Genomic DNA, 19897 nt, shown 5'->3' on the forward strand with positions numbered 1-19897 from the left:
ACCCCTGTCACTAGTTTTAAATACCTGGGCATATGGTTTGACTCCCACTTAACATTCGGAATGCACATTGATACCCTGACAACCAAGACCTATGCCAAACTAGGGGTACTTTACAGGAACAAATCCTCCCTAAGCCTGCTGGTCAGAAAACGTATCGCACAGCAGATGCTAATGCCAATTATTGACTATGGAGACATAGTATATATGGCTCGGTACCTCAAACCCACCTTAGCAAACTTGACACCCTCTACAATTCAATTTGTCGTTTTGTTCTCCAATGCAACTACAACACACATCACTGCAAAATGCTCAAAGAACTAGATTGGTCATCACTTGAGTCTAGACTCAAAGTTCACCTTTCCTGTCTTGTCTTCAAATACTTTCTGGCCAAACTACCCATCTATCTGAACAAGCTCCTCACCCCTACCACATGCAGCACCTATCACCTGAGATCAGACTCCAAAAGACTGTTCATGGTCCCAAGGCTCTACAGAGTATCCGGCCGCTCCTCCGTCTCTTACCGTGCACCCCTAAACTGGAACAACCTACCAGAGACTCTCACAGCCACCACCAGTTTAAGTTCTTTCAAATCTAAGGCTGGCTCACACTTTAATCTGGTCTGTAACTGTTACATACGCCCATAATATATTTTATCTCTAACTGTGCATGCAATGTCTTGTATATAATGTATACCCTGTTCACTTATGTAACTGTATTTGTCACCATGTATTATTTGTCAGATTAACTCTGTGCCCAGGACATACCTGAAAACGAGCAGTAACTCTCAATGTATTACTGCCTGGTAACACATTTTATAAATAAATACATCATAAACGTAATGTATTTACCCTACAACAGGGGCGGCCAACTCCAGTCTTCAATGGCAACTAACCGGTCAGGATTTAAGGATATCCCTGCTTCAGCACAGGTGGCTCAACCTGAGCCACTGATTGGGCCACCTGTGCTGAAGCAGGGACTGATTGAGCCACCAGTGCTGAAGCAGGGATATCCCTGTTGGTGGCTCTGGGTGACTGGAGTTGGCCACCCCCTACCCTACATCATTTAGTTATGAGAAGCAGTCTCTTTTACCTGGGCTAACACGGTAAAGCCCTCCACACACACAAATATTGATTTTAAAATGCCTTATTAAGCAGCCCCACATCACTGCGAATTTGGAATCACTGCAGCTTAGCGATGATTAGTACATTTTAGTATGTACGGTTCCCTGTGCTTGTATTGGGAAGGCTGTTCCTGCGGTTCCCTGTGCTTGTATTGGGAAGGCGCTTCCTGCGGTTCCCTGTGCTTGTATTGGGAAGGTTCTTCCTGCGGTTCTCTGTGCATGTATTGGGAAGGCTTTTCCTGCGGTTCCCTGTGCTTGTATTGGGAAGGCTCTTCCTGCGGTTCCCTGTGCATGTATTGGGAAGGCTTTTCCTGCGGTTCCCTGTGCTTGTATTGGGAAGGCTCTTCCTGCGGTTCTCTGTGCATGTATTGGGAAGGCTGTTCCTGCGGTTCCCTGTGCATGTATTGGGAAGGCTCTTCCTGCGGTTCCCTGTGCTTGTATTGGGAAGGCTCTTCCTACGGTTCCCTGTGCTTGTATTGGGAAGGCTGTCCCTGCGGTTCCCTGTGCTTGTATTGGGAAGGCTCTTCCTGCGGTTCCCTGTGCTTGTATTGGGAAGGCTCTTCCTGCAGTTCCCTGTGCTTGTATTGGGAAGGCTCTTCCTGCGGTTCCCTGTGCATGTATTGGGAAAGCTCTTCCTACGGTTCCCTGTGCTTGTATTGGGAAGGCTGTTCCTGCGGTTCCCTGTGCATGTATTGGGAAGGCTCTTCCTGCGGTTCCCTGTGCTTGTATTGGGAAGGCTCTTCCTGCGGTTCTCTGTGCATGTATTGGGAAGGCTCTTCCTGCGGTTCTCTGTGCTTGTATTGGGAAGGCTCTTCCTGCGGTTCCCTGTGCTTGTATTGGGAAGGCTCTTCCTGCAGTTCCCTGTGCTTGTATTGGGAAGGCTCTTCCTGCGGTTCCCTGTGCATGTATTGGGAAAGCTCTTCCTATGGTTCCCTGTGCTTGTATTGGGAAGGCTGTTCCTGCGGTTCCCTGTGCATGTATTGGGAAGGCTCTTCCTGCGGTTCCCTGTGCATGTATTGGGAAGGCTCTTCCTGCGGTTCTCTGTGCATGTATTGGGAAGGCTCTTCCTGCGGTTCCCTGTGCTTGTATTGGGAAAGCTCTTCCTGCGGTTCCCTGTGCATGTATTGGGAAGGCTCTTCCTGCGGTTCCCTGTGCTTGTATTGGGAAGGCTCTTCCTGCGGTTCCCTGTGCATGTATTGGGAAGGCTCTTCCTGCGGTTCTCTGTGCTTGTATTGGGAAGGCTCTTCCTGCGGTTCCCTGTGCTTGTATTGGGAAGGCCCTTCCTGCGGTTCCCTGTGCATGTATTGGGAAAGCTCTTCCTGTGGTTCCCTGTGCTTGTATTGGAAAGGCTCTTCCTGCGGTTCCCTGTGCTTGTATTGGGAAGGCTCTTCCTGCGGTTCTCTGTGCTTGTATTGGGAAGGCTCTTCCTGCGGTTCTCTGTGCTTGTATTGGGAAGGCTCTTCCTGCAGTTCCCTGTGCTTGTATTGGGAAGGCTCTTCCTGCGGTTCCCTGTGCATGTATTGGGAAGGCTCTTCCTGCGGTTCCCTGTGCTTGTATTGGGAAGGCTGTTCCTGCGGTTCCCTGTGCTTGTATTGGGAAGGCTCTTCCTGCGGTTCCCTGTGCTTGTATTGGGAAGGCTCTTCCTGCGGTTCCCTGTGCTTGTATTGGGAAGGCTCTTCCTGCGATTCCCTGTGCTTGTATTGGGAAGGCTCTTCCTGCGGTTCCCTGTGCATGTATTGGGAAGGCTCTTCCTGTGGTTCCCTGTGCTTGTATTGGGAAGGCTCTTCCTGCGATTCTCTGTGCTTGTATTGGGAAGGCTCTTCCTGCGGTTCCCTGTGCTTGTATTGGGAAGGCTGTTCCTGCGGTTCCCTGTGCTTGTATTGGGAAGGCTCTTCCTGCTGTTCCCTGTGCTTGTATTTAGAAGGCTCTTCCTACGGTTCTCTGTGCTTGTATTGGGAAGGCTCTTCCTGCGGCTCCCTGTGCTTGTATTGGGAAGGCTCTTCCTGCGGTTCCCTGTGCATGTATTGGGAAGGCTCTTCCTGTGGTTCCCTGTGCTTGTATTGGAAAGGCTCTTCCTGCTGTTCCCTGTGCTTGTATTGGGAAGGCTCTTCCTACGGTTCTCTGTGCTTGTATTGGGAAGGCTCTTCCTGCGGTTCCCTATGCTTGTATTGGGAAGGCTTTTCCTGCGGTTCCCTGTGCTTGTATTGGGAAGGCTCTTCTTGTGGTTCCCTGTGCATGTATTGGGAAGGCTGTTCATGCGGTTCCCTGTGCTTGTATTGGGAAGGCTCTTCCTGCGGTTCCCTGTGTATGTATTGGGAAAGCTGTTCCTGCGGTTCCCTGTGCTTGTATTGGGATGGCTCTTCCTGTGGTTCCCTGTGCTTGTATTGGGAAGGCTCTTCCTGCGGTTCCCTGTGCTTGTATTGGGAAGGCTCTTCCTGTGGTTCCCTGTGCTTGTATTGGGATGGCTCTTCCTGCGGTTCCCTGTGCTTGTAATGGGAAGGCTTTTCCTGCGGTTCCCTGTGCTTGTATTGGGAAGGCTCTTCTTGTGGTTCCCTGTGCTTGTATTGGGAAGGCTCTTCCTGCGGTTCCCTGTGCATGTATTGGGAAGGCTGTTCCTGCCGTTCCCTGTACTTGTATTGGGAAGGCTGTTCCTGCGGTTCCCTGTACTTGTATTGGGAAGGCTGTTCCTGCGGTTCCCTGTGCTTGTATTGGGAAGGCTTTTCCTGCGGTTCCCTGTGCTTGTATTGGGAAGGCTCTTCTTGTGGTTCCCTGTACTTGTATTGGGATGGCTCTTCCTGCAGTTCCCTGTGCTTGTATTGGGAAGGCTCTTCCTGCGGTTCCCTGTGCATGTATTGGGAAGGCTCTTCCTGTGGTTCCCTGTGCTTGTATTGGGAAGGCTGTTCCTGCGGTTCCCTGTGCTTGTATTGGGAAGGCTGTTCCTGCCGTTCCCTGTACTTGTATTGGGAAGGCTCTTTCTGTCTTCCCTGTGCTTGTATTGGGAAGGCTCTTCCTGCGGTTCCCTGTGCATGTATTGGGAAGGCTCTTCCTGTGGTTCCCTGTGCTTGTATTGGAAAGGCTCTTCCTGCGGTTCCCTGTGCTTGTATTGGGAAGGCTGTTCCTGCGGTTCCCTGTACTTGTATTGGGAAGGCTCTTCCTGCTGTTCCCTGTGCTTGTATTGGGAAGGCTCTTCTTGTGGTTCCCTGTGCTTGTATTGGGAAGGCTGTTCCTGCGGTTCCCTGTGCTTGTATTGGGAAGGCTGTTCCTGCCGTTCCCTGTACTTGTATTGGGAAGGCTCTTCCTGTCTTCCCTGTGCTTGTATTGGGAAGGCTCTTCCTGCGGTTCCCTGTGCATGTATTGGGAAGGCTCTTCCTGTGGTTCCCTGTGCTTGTATTGGAAAGGCTCTTCCTGCGGTTCCCTGTGCTTGTATTGGGAAGGCTGTTCCTGCGGTTCCCTGTACTTGTATTGGGAAGGCTCTTCCTGCTGTTCCCTGTGCTTGTATTGGGAAGGCTCTTCCTGCGGTTCTCTGTGCTTGTATTGGGAAGGCTCTTCTTGTGGTTCCCTGTGCTTGTATTGGGAAGGCTTTTACTGTGGTTCCCTGTGTATGTATTGGGAAGGCTGTTCCTGCGGTTCTCTGTGCTTGTATTGGGAAGGCTCTTCTTGTGGTTCCCTGTGCTTGTATTGGGAAGGCTGTTCCTGCGGTTCCCTGTGCATGTATTGGGAAGGCTCTTCCTGCGGTTCCCTGTGCATGTACTGGGAAGGCTCTTCCTGCGGTTCCCTGTGCTTGTATTGGGAAGGCTCTTCCTGTCTTCCCTGTGCTTGTATTGGGAAGGCTCTTCCTGCGGTTCTCTGTGCTTGTATTGGGAAAGCTCTTCCTGCGGTTCTCTGTGCTTGTATTGGGAAGGCTCTTCTTGTGGTTCCCTGTGCTTGTATTGGGAAGGCTCTTCCTGTGGTTCCCTGTGCATGTATTGGGAAGGCTCTTCCTGCGGTTCCCTGTGCATGTATTGGGAAGGCTCTTCCTGCGGTTCTCTGTGCTTGTATTGGGAAGGCACTTCCTGCGGTTCCCTGTGCTTGTATTGGGATGGCTCTTCCTGCAGTTCCCTGTGCTTGTATTGGGAAGGCTCTTCCTGCGGTTCCCTGTGCTTGTATTGGGAAGGCTGATCCTGCGGTTCCCTGTGCTTGTATTGGGAAGGCTGTTCCTGCGGTTCTCTGTGCTTGTATTGGGAAGGCTCTTCCTGCGGTTCCCTGTGCTTGTATTGGGAAGGCTCTTCCTGCGGTTCCCTGTGCATGTATTGGGAAGGCTCTTCCTGCGATTCCCTGTGCATGTATTGGGAAGGCTCTTCCTGCGGTTCTCTGTGCTTGTATTGGGAAGGCTCTTCCTGCGGTTCCCTGTGCTTGTATTGGGAAGGCTCTTCCTGCGGTTCCCTGTGCTTGTATTGGGAAGGCTCTTCCTGCGGTTCCTTGTGCTTGTATTGGGAAGGCTCTTCCTGCGGTTCCCTGTGCTTGTATTGGGAAGGCTCTTCCTGCGGTTCCCTGTGCATGTATTGGGAAGGCTCTTCCTGTGGTTCCCTGTGCTTGTATTGGGAAGGCTCTTCCTGCGATTCTCTGTGCTTGTATTGGGAAGGCTCTTCCTGCGGTTCCCTGTGCTTGTATTGGGAAGGCTGTTCCTGCGGTTCCCTGTGCTTGTATTGGGAAGGCTCTTCCTGCTGTTCCCTGTGCTTGTATTGGGAAGGCTCTTCCTACGGTTCTCTGTGCTTGTATTGGGAAGGCTCTTCCTGCGGTTCCCTGTGCTTGTATTGGGAAGGCTCTTCCTGCGGTTCCCTGTGCATGTATTGGGAAGGCTCTTCCTGTGGTTCCCTGTGCTTGTATTGGAAAGGCTCTTCCTGCTGTTCCCTGTGCTTGTATTGGGAAGGCTCTTCCTACGGTTCTCTGTGCTTGTATTGGGAAGGCTCTTCCTGCGGTTCCCTATGCTTGTATTGGGAAGGCTTTTCCTGAGGTTCCCTGTGCTTGTATTGGGAAGGCTCTTCTTGTGGTTCCCTGTGCATGTATTGGGAAGGCTGTTCATGCGGTTCCCTGTGCTTGTATTGGGAAGGCTCTTCCTGCGGTTCCCTGTGTATGTATTGGGAAGGCTGTTCCTGCGGTTCCCTGTGCTTGTATTGGGATGGCTCTTCCTGTGGTTCCCTGTGTTTGTATTGGGAAGGCTCTTCCTGCGGTACCCTGTGCTTGTATTGGGAAGGCTCTTCCTGTGGTTCCCTGTGCTTGTATTGGGATGGCTCTTCCTGCGGTTCCCTGTGCTTGTAATGGGAAGGCTTTTCCTGCGGTTCCCTGTGCTTGTATTGGGAAGGCTCTTCTTGTGGTTCCCTGTGCTTGTATTGGGAAGGCTCTTCCTGCGGTTCCCTGTGCATGTATTAGGAAGGCTGTTCCTGCCGTTCCCTGTACTTGTATTGGGAAGGCTGTTCCTGCGGTTCCCTGTACTTGTATTGGGAAGGCTGTTCCTGCGGTTCCCTGTGCTTGTATTGGGAAGGCTTTTCCTGCGGTTCCCTGTGCTTGTATTGGGAAGGCTCTTCTTGTGGTTCCCTGTACTTGTATTGGGATGGCTCTTCCTGCAGTTCCCTGTGCTTGTATTGGGAAGGCTCTTCCTGCGGTTCCCTGTGCATGTATTGGGAAGGCTCTTCCTGTGGTTCCCTGTGCTTGTATTGGGAAAGCTGTTCCTGCGGTTCCCTGTGCTTGTATTGGGAAGGCTGTTCCTGCCGTTCCCTGTACTTGTATTGGGAAGGCTCTTTCTGTCTTCCCTGTGCTTGTATTGGGAAGGCTCTTCCTGCGGTTCCCTGTGCATGTATTGGGAAGGCTCTTCCTGTGGTTCCCTGTGCTTGTATTGGAAAGGCTCTTCCTGCGGTTCCCTGTGCTTGTATTGGGAAGGCTGTTCCTGCGGTTCCCTGTACTTGTATTGGGAAGGCTCTTCCTGCTGTTCCCTGTGCTTGTATTGGGAAGGCTCTTCTTGTGGTTCCCTGTGCTTGTATTGGGAAGGCTGTTCCTGCGGTTCCCTGTGCTTGTATTGGGAAGGCTGTTCCTGCCGTTCCCTGTACTTGTATTGGGAAGGCTCTTCCTGTCTTCCCTGTGCTTGTATTGGGAAGGCTCTTCCTGCGGTTCCCTGTGCATGTATTGGGAAGGCTCTTCCTGTGGTTCCCTGTGCTTGTATTGGAAAGGCTCTTCCTGCGGTTCCCTGTGCTTGTATTGGGAAGGCTGTTCCTGCGGTTCCCTGTACTTGTATTGGGAAGGCTCTTCCTGCTGTTCCCTGTGCTTGTATTGGGAAGGCTCTTCCTGCGGTTCTCTGTGCTTGTATTGGGAAGGCTCTTCTTGTGGTTCCCTGTGCTTGTATTGGGAAGGCTTTTACTGCGGTTCCCTGTGTATGTATTGGGAAGGCTGTTCCTGCGGTTCTCTGTGCTTGTATTGGGAAGGCTCTTCTTGTGGTTCCCTGTGCTAGTATTGGGAAGGCTGTTCCTGCGGTTCCCTGTGCATGTATTGGGAAGGCTCTTCCTGCGGTTCCCTGTGCATGTACTGGGAAGGCTCTTCCTGCGGTTCCCTGTGCTTGTATTGGGAAGGCTCTTCCTGTCTTCCCTGTGCTTGTATTGGGAAGGCTCTTCCTGCGGTTCTCTGTGCTTGTATTGGGAAAGCTCTTCCTGCGGTTCTCTGTGCTTGTATTGGGAAGGCTCTTCTTGTGGTTCCCTGTGCTTGTATTGGGAAGGCTCTTCCTGTGGTTCCCTGTGCATGTATTGGGAAGGCTCTTCCTGCGGTTCCCTGTGCATGTATTGGGAAGGCTCTTCCTGCGGTTCTCTGTGCTTGTATTGGGAAGGCACTTCCTGCGGTTCCCTGTGCTTGTATTGGGATGGCTCTTCCTGCTGTTCCCTGTGCTTGTATTGGGAAGGCTCTTCCTGCGGTTCCCTGTGCTTGTATTGGGAAGGCTCTTCCTGCGGTTCCCTGTGCTTGTATTGGGAAGGCTCTTCCTGCGGTTCCCTGTGCTTGTATTGGGAAGGCTGTTCCTGCGGTTCTCTGTGCTTGTATTGGGAAGGCTCTTCCTGCGGTTCCCTGTGCTTGTATTGGGAAGGCTCTTCCTGCGGTTCCCTGTGCTTGTATTGGGAAGGCTCTTCCTGCGGTTCCCTGTGCATGTATTGGGAAGGCTCTTCCTGCGATTCCCTGTGCATGTATTGGGAAGGCTCTTCCTGCGGTTCTCTGTGCTTGTATTGGGAAGGCTCTTCCTGCGGTTCCCTGTGCTTGTATTGGGAAGGCTCTTCCTGCGGTTCCCTGTGCTTGTATTGGGAAGGCTCTTCCTGCGGTTCCCTGTGCTTGTATTGGGAAGGCTGTTCCTGCGGTTCTCTGTGCTTGTATTGGGAAGGCTGTTCTTGCGGTTCCCTGTGCTTGTATTGGGAAGGCTCTTCCTGCGGCTCCCTGTGCTTGTATTGGGAAGGCTCTTCCTGCGGTTCTCTGTGCTTGTATTGGGAAGGCTCTTCCTGCGGTTCCCTGTGCATGATTTGGGAAGGCGCTTCCTGCGGTTCCCTGTGCTTGTATTGGGAAGGCTGTTCCTGCGGTTCCCTGTGCTTGTATTGGGAAGGCTCTTCCTGCGGTTCTCTGTGCTTGTATTGGGTTGGCTCTTCTTGTGGTTCCCTGTGCTTGTATTGGGAAGGTTCTTCCTGCGGTTCCCTGTGCTTGTATTGGGAAGGCTCTTCCTGCGGTTCCCTGTGCTTGTATTGCGATGGCTCTTCATGCGGTTCCCTGTGCTTGTATTGGGAAGGCTCTTCCTGTGGTTCCCTGTGCTTGTATTGGGAAGGCTCTTCCTGTGGTTCCCTGTGCATGTATTGGGAAGGCTCTTCCTGCGGTTCCCTGTGCATGTATTGGGAAGGTTGTTCCTGCGGTTCCCTGTGCTTGTATTGGGAAGGCTGTCCCTGCGGTTCCCTGTGCTTGTATTGGGAAGGCTCTTCCTGCGGTTCCCTGTGCTTGTATTGGGAAGGCTCTTCCTGCGGTTCTCTGTGCTTGTATTGGGAAGGCTCTTCCTGCGGTTCCCTGTGCATGTATTGGGAAGGCTCTTCCTGCGGTTCCCTGTGCTTGTATTGGGAAGGCTGTTCCTGCGGTTCCCTGTGCTTGTATTGGGAAGGCTGTTCCTGCGGTTCCCTGTGCTTGTATTGGGAAGGCTCTTCCTGCGGTTCCCTGTGCTTGTATTGGGAAGGCTGTTCCTGCGGTTCCCTGTGCTTGTATTGGGAAGGCTCTTCCTGCGGTTCCCTGTGCTTGTATTGGGAAGGCTCTTCCTGCGGTTCCCTGTGCTTGTATTGGGAAGGCTCTTCCTGCGGTTCCCTGTGCATGTATTGGGAAGGCTCTTCCTGCGGTTTCCTGTGCATGTATTGGGAAGGCTGTCCCTGCGGTTCCCTGTGCTTGTATTGGGAAGGCCCTTCCTGCGGTTCCCTGTGCTTGTATTGGGAAGGCTCTTCCTGCGGTTCCCTGTGCTTGTATTGGGAAGGCTCTTCCTGCGGTTCCCTGTGCATGTATTGGGAAGGCTCTTCCTGCGGTTCCCTGTGCATGTATTGGGAAGGCTCTTCCTGCGGTTCTCTGTGCTTGTATTGGGAAGGCTCTTCCTGCGGTTCCCTGTGCTTGTATTGGGAAGGCTGATCCTGCGGTTCTCTGTGCTTGTATTGGGAAGGCTCTTCCTGCGGTTCTCTGTGCTTGTATTGGGAAGGCTCTTCCTGCGGTTCCCTGTGGTTGTATTGGGAAGGCTCTTCCTGCGGTTCCCTGTGCATGTATTGGGAAGGCTCTTCCTGCGGTTCCCTGTGCATGTATTGGGAAGGCTCTTCCTGCGGTTCCCTGTGCATGTATTGGGATGGTTCTTCCTGCGGTTCCCTGTGCATGTATTGGGAAGGCTTTTCCTGCGGTTCCCTGTGCATGTATTGGGAAGGCTCTTCCTGCGGTTCCCTGTGCATGTATTGGGAAGGCTCTTCCTGCGGTTCCCTGTGCATGTATTGGGAAGGCTCTTCCTGCGGTTCCCTGTGCATGTATTGGGATGGTTCTTCCTGCGGTTCCCTGTGCATGTATTGGGAAGGCTCTTCCTGCGGTTCCCTGTGCTTGTATTGGGAAGGCTCTTCCTGCGGTTCCCTGTGCTTGTATTGGGAAGGCTGTTCCTGCCGTTCCCTGTGCTTGTATTGGGAAGGCTCTTCCTGCAGTTCCCTGTGCTTGTAATGGGAAGGCTCTTCCTGCGGTTCCCTGTGCTTGTATTGGGAAGGCTCTTCCTGCGGTTCCCTGTGCTTGTATTGGGATGGCTCTTCCTGCGGTTCCCTGTGCTTGTATTGGGATGGCTCTTCCTGCAGTTCCCTGTGCTTGTATTGGGAAGGCTCTTCCTGCGGTTCTCTGTGCATATATTGGGAAGGCTGTTCCTGCGGTTCCCTGTGCATGTATTGGGAAGGCTCTTCCTGCGGTTCCCTGTGCTTGTATTGGGATGGCTCTTCCTGCGGTTCCCTGTGCTTGTATTGGGATGGCTCTTCCTGCAGTTCCCTGTGCTTGTATTGGGAAGGCTGTTCCTGCGGTTCCCTGTGCATGTATTGGGAAGGTTCTTCCTGCGGTTCCCTGTGCTTGTATTGAGAAGGCTCTTCCTGCGGTTCTCTGTGCTTGTATTGGGATGGCTCTTCCTGCAGTTCCCTGTGCTTGTATTGGGAAGGCTGTTCCTGTGGTTCTCTGTGCTTGTATTGGGATGGCTCTTCCTGCGGTTCCCTGTGCTTGTATTGGGATGGCTCTTCCTGCGGTTCCCTGTGCTTGTATTGGGATGGCTAGAGTTGTGGCCTGTGTATTGTTCTTACATGACAGCCTAGCAAAATTGTGTGGAGCCTTTGACATCCACACATCATTGTATATAACACATTCATGCTGAGACATGCAGCCAGCCAATGCTACTGTAAATATGCAGTTCCACCTAGCTGTTAAAAAAATAAAAGAAATGTATGTCTATATGAGAGTATATGTGAGAGATGCACAAGTAAATATTATCATATGGTAGAGAGATGGTGCTCTCCAAATCAAAAATGCGACCTTTCTAAAGAGATCTCGTGCTGTTTAATGAAGCAGGTGAACGCTTTGCGACGGAAATCCATACAATAAAATGCACAGTAAGATACAAGTGATGCCCCCCCCCACCCACTTGTTTCTCATGTGCATGCCCTTACCCAGAATTCTTTTCTGCACCATTGTATAACGTGTGACAATGGTGACTGAACAGCGGTGGATTACAAATCCGCCGCCTCCTTACCTGCCGTCGCCTCCCTCCTCCACCTGAACCGCGGCATCACGTCACCAACGTGGCGTCGCACTGCATCACGTTGCCATGGTAATGAGATGCCATGATGTAATTTGACACTACAGCGTCGCGTTGCCATGGTCACGTGACGCCCCGACGTCGCATTGGTGACTTCCGCTGCATCATTTGTCACTGCGGTTCAGAAGTAGAAGCAGGGCGGCAGGTAAGGAGGCGGCCGCAGCAGCTAAATGACTTCTGTCTGGCCCGATAGGCCCGATAGGCCCGAGAGCGCGACAAGAGTATATGGGGGCATTTTTGCTGCCCCAAAATTTTGCCGGCTTAGGCCCGGGCCTCTAGGGAAATCCGCCACTGTGACCGAAGCAGGACATGAAAGTGTTTTATCTTAACTCTGCGCTTATAGTTAGAGAGACGGCGACTGCGTGATGTCAACTGTCGCCGTTGTAACAGCGATTCCTGCTGATAGTGCAGGAGACGAGAGGGCGATCGGGGGGGCATGGCGGTGACGTGGCCGTGAGCGGTTCACCCTCATTGGCTGAACAGCTCCCGTGCCGCTGATGTCACGCGCCGATCGCGACCGCTTGACGTCACCCGTCGACGTGGCGCCCACTATGGACTCCCGGGACGGACTGCATGCTCTTGCTACGACGCTGCGCAAGTCACAGTTGCCGTGGCCCTAACTGTAAGCGCAGCATCAGTCTCACAGTGAGTAGATTCCCCTCCATGTTCCCCAGGTTAGGCTGTGTCATGCGGTGTGCTCCATGCTCGGTGGATACCTGCTGGCTGATCATGACATCTTCCTGTTAATCATTCCCACGCCCATGCCCAGCGACTCGGTAACGTGTTCAGACGCCCGGCACAGGCTGATTAACCGGTACAGTATGCGGTATGCTGTTAATCACAGGCACCGTGTTTTGAGTTTGGGAGGGTTTTGCTGATCTGGACATGTTTCACCAAAACAAAGAACATTACCCGTCATGTCGCTCTGCTAATTATTTTAGTTTTATATGCGCAAAGCGTTACGTGGTGAGCACAACAACGGTCTAAACCGGGAGAACAGCAACTTTCTTAACTTCTTGAACGCCCTGTGGATATAAAGTGAACGTTGGAGGGCAGGCACCCAGGAGGCCCTTATAATGTACCCCATACAGCAGGGCTACTCAACTGGTACCCCATACAGCAGGGCTACTCAACTGGTACCCCATACAGCAGGGCTACTCAACTGGTGCCCCATACAGCAGGGCTACTCAACTGGTACCCCATACAGCAGGGCTACTCAACTGGTACCCCATACAGCAGGGCTACTCAACTGGTGCCCCGTACAGCAGGGCTACTCAACTGGTGCCCCATACAGCAGGGCTACTCAACTGGTGCCCCATACAGCAGGGCTACTCAACTGGTACCCCATACAGCAGGGCTACTCAACTGGTGCCCCGTACAGCAGGGCTACTCAACTGGTGCCCCGTACAGCAGGGCTACTCAACTGGTACCCCGTACAGCAGGGCTACTCAACAGGTGCTCCGTACAGCAGGACTACTCAACTGGTGCCCCGTATGGCAGGGCTACTCAACTGGTGCCCCGTACAGCAGGTCTACTCAACTGGTGCCCCGTACAGCAGGACTACTCAACTGGTGCCCCGTACAGCAGGGCTACTCAACTGGTGCCCCGTACAGCAGGGCTACTCAACTGGTGCCCCATACAGCAGGTCTACTCAACTGGTGCCCCGTACAGCAGGGCTACTCAACTGGTGCCCCGTACAGCAGGGCTACTCAACTGGTGCCCCGTACAGCAGGGCTGCTCAATTGGTGCCCCGTACAGCAGGGCTACTCAACTGGTGCCCCGTACAGCAGGGCTACTCAACTGGTGCCCCGTACAGCAGGGCTACTCAACTGGTGCCCCGTACAGCAGGGCTACTCAACTGGTGCCCCGTATGGCAGGGCTACTCAACTGGTGCCCCGTACGGCAGGGCTACTCAACTGGTGCCCTGTACAGCAGGACTACTCAACTGGTGCCCCGTACAGCAGGGCTACTCAACGGGTGCCCCGTACAGCAGGGCTACTCAACTGGTGCTCCGTACAGCAGGACTACTCAACTGGTACCCCGTACAGCAGGGCTACTCAACTCGTGCCCCGTACAGCAGGTCTACTCAACTGGTGCCCCGTACAGCAGGACTACTCAACTGGTGCCCCGTACAGCAGGGCTACTCAACTGGTGCCCCATACAGCAGGGCTACTCAACTGGTGCCCCATACAGCAGGTCTACTCAACTGGTGCCCCGTACAGCAGGGCTACTCAACTGGTGCCCCGTACAGCAGGACTACTCAACTGGTACCCCGTACAGCAGGACTGCTCAACTGGTACCCCGTACAGCAGGGCTGCTCAATTGGTGCCCCGTACAGCAGGGCTACTCAACTGGTGCCCCGTACAGCAGGGCTACTCAACTGGTGCCCCGTACGGCAGGGCTACTCAACTGGTGCCCCGTACGGCAGGGCTACTCAACTGGTGCCCCGTACGGCAGGGCTACTCAACTGGTGCCCCGTATGGCAGGGCTACTCAACTGGTGCCCCGTAAAGCAGGGCTACTCAACTGGTGCCCTGTACAGCAGGACTACTCAACTGGTGCCCCGTACAGCAGGGCTACTCAACGGGTGCCCCGTACAGCAGGGCTACTCAACTGGTGCCCCGTACAGCAGGACTACTCAACTGGTGCCCCGTACAGCAGGGCTACTCAACTGGTGCCCCATACAGCAGGGCTACTCAACTGGTGCCCCATACAGCAGGTCTACTCAACTGGTGCCCCGTACAGCAGGGCTACTCAACTGGTGCCCCGTACAGCAGGACTACTCAACTGGTACCCCGTACAGCAGGGCTACTCAACTGGTGCCCCGTACAGCAGGGCTACTCAACTGGTGCCCCGTACAGCAGGTCTACTCAACTGGTACCCCGTACAGCAGGTTTACTCAACTGGTGCCCCGTACAGCAGGGCTACTCAACGGGTGCCCCGTACAGCAGGGCTACTCAACGGGTGCCCCGTACAGCAGGGCTACTCAACTGGTGCCCCGTACAGCAGGGTTGCTCAACTGGTGCCCCGTACAGCAGGGCTACTCAACTGGTGCCCCGTACGGCAGGGCTACTCAACTGGTGCCCCGTACGGCAGGGCTACTCAACTGGTGCACCGTACAGCAGGGCTGCTCAATTGGTGCCCCGTACAGCAGGGCTGCTCAATTGGTGCCCCGTACAGCAGGGCTACTCAACTGGTGCCCCGTACAGCAGGGCTACTCAACTGGTGCCCCGTACAGCAGGGCTACTCAACTGGTGCCCCGTACAGCAGGGCTACTCAACTGGTGACCCGTACAGCAGGGCTACTCAACTGGTGCCCCGTACAGCAGGGCTACTCAACTGGTGCCATGTACAGCAGGGCTACTCAACGGGTGCCCCGTACAGCAGGGCTACTATACTGGTGCCCCGTACAGCAGGGCTACTCAACTGGTGCCCCGTACAGCAGGGCTACTCAACTGGTGCCCCATACAGCAGGTCTACTCAACTGGTGCCCCGTACAGCAGGGCTACTCAACTGGTGCCCCGTACAGCAGGACTACTCAACTGGTACCCCGTACAGCAGGGCTACTCAACTGGTGCCCCGTACAGCAGGGCTACTCAACTGGTGCCCCGTACAGCAGGTCTACTCAACTGGTACCCCGTACAGCAGGTTTACTCAACTGGTGCCCCGTACAGCAGGGCTACTCAACGGCTGCCCCGTACAGCAGGGCTACTCAACGGGTGCCCCGTACAGCAGGGCTACTCAACTGGTGCCCCGTACAGCAGGGTTGCTCAACTGGTGCCCCGTACAGCAGGGCTGCTCAATTGGTGCCCCGTACGGCAGGGCTACTCAACTGGTGCCCCGTACGGCAGGGCTACTCAACTGGTGCCCCGTACGGCAGGGCTACTCAACTGGTGCACCGTACAGCAGGGCTGCTCAATTGGTGCCCCGTACAGCAGGGCTGCTCAATTGGTGCCCCGTACAGCAGGGCTACTCAACTGGTGCCCCGTACAGCAGGGCTACTCAACTGGTGCCCCGTACAGCAGGGCTACTCAACTGGTGCCCCGTACGGCAGGGCTACTCAACTGGTGCCCCGTAAAGCAGGGCTACTCAACTGGTGCCCTGTACAGCAGGACTACTCAACTGGTGCCCCGTACAGCAGGGCTACTCAACGGGTGCCCCGTACAGCAGGGCTACTCAACTGGTGCCCCGTATGGCAGGGCTACTCAACTGGTGCCCCGTAAAGCAGGGCTACTCAACTGGTGCCCTGTACAGCAGGACTACTCAACTGGTGCCCCGTACAGCAGGGCTACTCAACGGGTGCCCCGTACAGCAGGGCTACTCAACTGGTGACCCGTACAGCAGGGCTACTCAACTGGTGCCCCGTACAGCAGGGCTACCCAACTGGTGCCCCGTACAGCAGGGCTACTCAACGGGTGCCCCGTATAGCAGGGCTACTCAACGGGTGCCCCGTACAGCAGGGCTACTCAACTGGTGCCATGTACAGCAGGGCTACTCAACTGGTGCCATGTACAGCAGGGCTACTCAACTGGTGCCCCGTACAGCAGGGCTACTGAACTGGTGCCCCGTACAGCAGGGCTACTCAACTGGTGCCGCCCCGGTAAGGGCCTCGATGTGGCCTTGGGACGCTCACCAAGCAACTGGTATGAAATGAGCAGGAGTGCAGTGCGGCTTTTCACACTGAAACTCACTTGTAAATTAATTTCATCACTATTATTACTTTCCTTTGACAGGGTATTTAGCATGAGTAACCCACATTGTAGTGGAAGTTAACAGTGTGTGTAAAAGCAGCTCATATATATCTATCCCTATGGGAAACTAAGGGTCTCCCTGGAGATGAACTGCAGCCCTCCAAGTTATGGGGACCCCCCCCCACCCCCGTGTTTCCTGAGAGGTCTTTTGGGAGCTTCACTCACGATCATTTTGGTTGGAAGAACCACATGGCCATTGGGGTCGACCTTGCTGTGGCAGCCAATAGAAAGCTGTGACATCACTGTGACATGAGCCTGCAGCTTCTGATTGGGTGTATGAGCAAAAGCCTAAATATATATCTCTCTGCAATACGGGGGTCCCTGGGGTCGTGAGCTGCAGAGGAGGGTACTGGTCCACCATATAAGGTAACAACAACATGTGATTAGTGACAGGTTGCTGCCTTAAAGGTGCAGTGTGTGTGTGTGTGTGTGTGTATATACACATATATACATGGGCGTCCGCAGGGGGGACAAGGGGGGGCGCTTGCCCCCCCCCCCGGATCCTCGCATTAACGTAAAAAACTATGCTGGGCCGCGGCCCGGGATTGGATGGGAGGCCGGGGGTGGGGACTGCAGCAGTCACGCAGGGGTGGGGGCCGCCACGCTCTCCCGCGCTTTAACTCCCCATCCTGCACCACGGCACCTCGAACCATCTGCAGTTCCAGCCTCACCGTCCCTCACCGTCCGTCTGCTGAACCCGTGGCCGCCGCCCGCCGGCCTGAGGTAGGCAGCTGCGTACGGGAGGGACCCGTGGGACCAGGGAGAGATGGAGATGTGGGGGGAGAGAGGGAGATTGGGGGGGCAAAGGAGATTGGGGGGGGGTGAGGGAGATTGGGGGTGGGGGGAGGTTGGGGGGGCAGGGGTGGGGGCCGCCACGTGCCCTCCCGCTCTCCCACGCTTTAACTCCCCATCCGGCACCCAGACTCTCCCTCTGGCCCTCCCTCCTGCACCCCGGCACCCCTAATCACTCTCACCGTGAGATGGGAGATGCAGGGGGGGAGAGATGGGAGATGCAGAGGGGGGGGGGGGGGGAGAGAGAGATGGGAGATGCAGGGGAGGGGGGAGAGATGGGAGATGCAGAGGGGGGAGAGATGGGAGATGCAGGGGGGGGGAGAGATGGGAGATGCGGGGGGGAGAGAGATGGGAGATGCAGGGGGGGAGAGATGGGAGATGCAGAGGGGGGGAGAGAGATGGGAGATGCAGGGGGGGAGGAGAGATGGGAGATGCAGAGGGGGGAGAGAGATGGGAGATGCAGGGGGGGGGAGAGATGGGAGATGCAGAGGGGGGGGAGAGAGATGGGAGATGCAGAGGGGGGGAGAGAGATGGGAGATGCAGGGGGGGGGGAGAGATGGGAGATGCAGAGGGGGGAGAGAGATGGGAGATGCAGGGGGGGAGAGAGATGGGAGATGCAGGGGGGAGAGAGAGATGGGAGAACCAGAGGGGGGGAGAGAGATGGGAGAACCAGAGGGGGGAGAGATGGGAGATGGGGGGGAAAACCCCCCTTATGCTGGTCGGGCTCGCTCGCCACGGTGCACTCACCACCACTTTTACGCCGGGCACTGGCCGTTAAAATTATGCCCCCCCTGAAAAAATTTCTGCGGACGCCCATGCATATATATGTATGCCTTTTTCCTATATGGACTAACAATTGATATTATGATACATCCGGGAGTTCTCTATTTTATATATATATGTGTGTATGTATATACTGTATATGTGTGTATGTATGTATATATATATACAACAAAAGACAGGGGAGCCCAATGCTACATCCAATTGACAAAACATATATGGTATTATGTAGAAAGTTTAAATACTTAAATAATAATATTTTCTTGGTTATTTAGTTAAACCCTTTGACCAAAGCGTCATAAGCCTGCATACCAACGCCAAGGCATAACCGCATGTGCAGGCCCTAACACTGAACGATATGTATGGCCTGATAATATGGAGGTATTGCTGCGCTGTGCTGTGTAACAGGAGCTATGGGGGCCGATGGAAACCTATAGAAAGATAAGGCACGTATGCAAATGGTATTCCACCTTTTGGTCTCACTCTTTGCCTCTCCATAAAGTGCTGAATAAAATGTCTTTGGGTTATACAGACGTTCGCTGCAGCAAAACCCCCTGGTTTTTATTTTACGGTATGGGAACCGTGTTATTCCCGCGCTCCGGAGAAACCCCGGGCTCTGAAGATACCTCGCCGGTTCTCCCTGGGATTTAAATCCCCCTCCCTTATGCGCGACAATCCTTCCTATTGGCCAACGTGAAGCGGGATCTTTCAACCGCCATTTCTCCCTCCCCCCCACCCTAAATTCCGGCACACACGCCGGTTCCTTCACTGGGGTGTATCTCCGAAACCGGGGGGTCCTGACTGCTGAAAATATTGCACTTCAGCACTATGTCCCCCCACCCTGGTTCCCATGCTTACTTTTTAGTATGACAGACTCTTGACACCCTGCTTCAGCACAGGTGGCTCAATAAGTCCCTGCTTCAGCACAGGTGGCTGAATCAGTGGCTCAAAGACTGATTTGACACACACATCAAAGACTGAGCCACTGATTCAGCCACCTGTGCTGAAGCAGGGATATCCTGGCACTGTTGGTTGGCCACCCCTAGGTTAAAGGGATTGCGCGTGGCCTTCTCGCCTCCTTCCCCTGCTGATTTCAGGACGGTTGCTGAAGCGGTTAAATGTATTTGATTCCGCAGCAAAGGAGACGCGTTCACGCTGAATATCTTAGCTGACACTGCAAGCCCCTTCTTGCCCTCCTGCCTCAGTATTTAGTGCTGGGTAAGTAGTATTTTTAGTAAGAGCGCTGTCTTGTCGTGTTCTCAGAATGAGCCACGGATCGGACCCCCGGCGGTCCTAATGATGTACCCCGGTGGCAGGGAGCACCGTGGCTTCCTTACTCATTCCTAGGGGACATGATCTGGATAGCTGGAGGACCCTCCTCGTCCGGTTATGCCATTAGGGCCCGAGTGATTGCCGCGCAGATCCACGGTGATATATATATATCTCTCATCCCATACAACACCGGGGCGCAAACTGGGGGGCACGAGAATTTCTAGGGGGGGGGGGGCGCGGCGGTTATAGAGGCCCCGCGCTCTTCCCCGCCGGGGGAGGCATGAGGCCTCTGTAACTCCCTTATCTGCTCTCTGCCGGTTCTTCGGCAACGTGACGCCGAGTCCTTTGGGGAGCAATGCTGCCGCTGCTGGGCAGGGGGGCGCAGCTTAAGTGGTTTCCGCACCCCTGCCACAGAATACACAGGCGCTTTCAAGCAGCAATATCCCATTCCCGTCTTTTCTTCTTTGCACATGTAAAGCGTGTGACAATGTATCATTGTACATTCCCACCTAAGCTGGCGATCGTTCGCTGCTCCTGTTATATACATTTGTCAAAATCCTGATTGTGTGCCTAACGAAATGGCCGCCTTTCAGTTTCAATCAGTCCTTCAGTCAGTGTAACTCAGCAGCTACAATGTATCCTGCGATCACCAAGGTAACATTATCTAGAGTCACAGTTTTTGTAGCTCAAACTGTTGGGAACATTGGCAACAAAGTATCACAAACAGGAAAGTGTTGCAAAGATCTTGCCCCTGCCGGGGAGGTGTGTTAAACCTGTTATAGAAATCAAAGAATGCTCAGTATATTCAAATTAAAACTCATTCAACATGGCATTGAGTT

General features: G+C 54.1%; 1 protein-coding gene across 1 annotated transcript in view; it reads left to right on the forward strand.

Moving 5' to 3' along the window:
• The window catches only part of FAM83H (family with sequence similarity 83 member H), a 110826-nt gene that overhangs the window by 23630 nt on the left and 67299 nt on the right, over positions 1-19897 (forward strand). The window lies entirely within an intron of this gene.

Source organism: Ascaphus truei, chromosome 2 (genome assembly GCF_040206685.1).
Source record: "Ascaphus truei isolate aAscTru1 chromosome 2, aAscTru1.hap1, whole genome shotgun sequence".
Taxonomy (NCBI): domain Eukaryota; kingdom Metazoa; phylum Chordata; class Amphibia; order Anura; family Ascaphidae; genus Ascaphus; species Ascaphus truei.